The sequence below is a fragment of the Myxine glutinosa genome, chromosome 2 (genome assembly GCF_964187855.1).
Source record: "Myxine glutinosa chromosome 2, kmMyxGlut1.1, whole genome shotgun sequence".
NCBI lineage: Eukaryota > Metazoa > Chordata > Myxini > Myxiniformes > Myxinidae > Myxine > Myxine glutinosa.
This window is the reverse complement of record NC_136262.1, coordinates 3,028,167-3,029,955: the sequence shown is the minus strand read 5'-3', so window position 1 is coordinate 3,029,955 and position 1,789 is coordinate 3,028,167.

The following is a 1,789-nucleotide window of genomic DNA, read 5'->3' as shown; positions in this document are numbered from 1 at the left end:
TACAGGTACTGTGATTACAAACCGTGCTCGTGTAGATAACCTGAACAGGTACTGTGATTACAAACCGTGCTCGTGTAGATAACCTGAACAGGTACTGTGATTACAAACCGTGCTCGTGTAGATAACCTGAACAGGTTGAGCTGGTGGAGAGTGTGTGTGAAAATGATGCGATTTGATTGGGCGATGGGGACGAGGAGCAGAGCATTGATGAAGAAAGGTAACGTTAGTCGTTCAATGTGAGCAATCAATCGCATGACAGGTAGACAAGTCCGTCGGGCTTGTTGCACCTGTAGTTATTCGAGCTCCCTTTGGGACCATATTCCCACCGCACAAGGAGCTTGGACCTCCAGACGTTGTTTCTCTGTGAAAAAGGTCGTCGACCTCAAACCGACACAGGAAGGTTCGTGTCTTTGTACTTTAACATCAATAGCATGTATGTCGCGTGTCCGTGCAGAGACATGGCTTGGTACTTTAACATCAATAACATGTATGTCGCGTGTCCGTGCAGAGACATAGCTTTGTACTTTAACATCAATAACATGTATATGTCACGTGTCCGTGCAGAGACATAGCTTTGTACTTTAACATCAATAACATGTATGTCGCGTGTCCGTGCAGAGACATGGCTTGGTACTTTAACATCAATAACATGTATGTCGCGTGTCCATGCAGAGACATGGCTTGGTACTTTAACATCAATAACATGTATATGTCGTGTGTCCGTGCAGAGACATGGCTTTGTACTTTAACATCAATAACATGTATATGTCGCGTGTCCGTGCAGACACATGGCTTTGTACTTTAACATAAATAACATGAATATGTCGTGTATCTGTGCAGACACATGGCTTTGTACTTTAACATCAATAACATGTATATGTCACGTGTCCGTGCAGAGACATAGCTTTGTACTTTAACATCAATAACATGTATATGTCGCGTGTCCGTGCAGACATATGGCTTTGTACTTTAACGTAAATAACATGTATATGTCGCGTGTCTGTGAAGAGACATGGCTTGGTACTTTAACATCAATAACATGAATATGTCGCGTGTCCGTGCAGACACATGGCTTTGTACTTTAACATCAATAACATGTATATGTCGTGTATCTGTGCAGACACATGGCTTTGTACTTTAACATCAATAACATGTATATGTCGTGTGTCTGTGCAGACACATGGCTTTGTACTTTTACATCCATAACATGAATATGTCGTGTATCCGTGCAGACACATGGCTTTGTACTTTAACATCAATAACATGTATATGTCGTGTATCCGTGCAGACACATGGCTTTGTACTTTAACATCAATAACAGGTATATGTCGTGTGTCTGTGCAGACACATGGCTTTGTACTTTTACATCCATAACATGAATATGTCGTGTATCCGTGCAGACACATGGCTTTGTACTTTAACATCAATAACATGTATATATCGTGTATCCGTGCAGACACATGGCTTTGTACTTTTACATCCATAACATGCTTATGTCGTGTGTCTGTGCAGACACATGGCTTTGTACTTTAACATCAATAACATGAATATGTCGTGTGTCTGTGCAGACACATGGCTTTGTACTTTAACATCAATAACATGTATATGTCGTGTATCCGTGCAGACACATGGCTTTGTACTTTAACATCTATAACATGTATATGTCGCGTGTCCGTGCAGACACATGGCTTTGTACTTTAACATCAACAACATGTATATGTCGTGTATCCGTGCAGACACATGGCTTTGACATCCATAACATGTATATGTCGTGTATCCGTGCAGACAA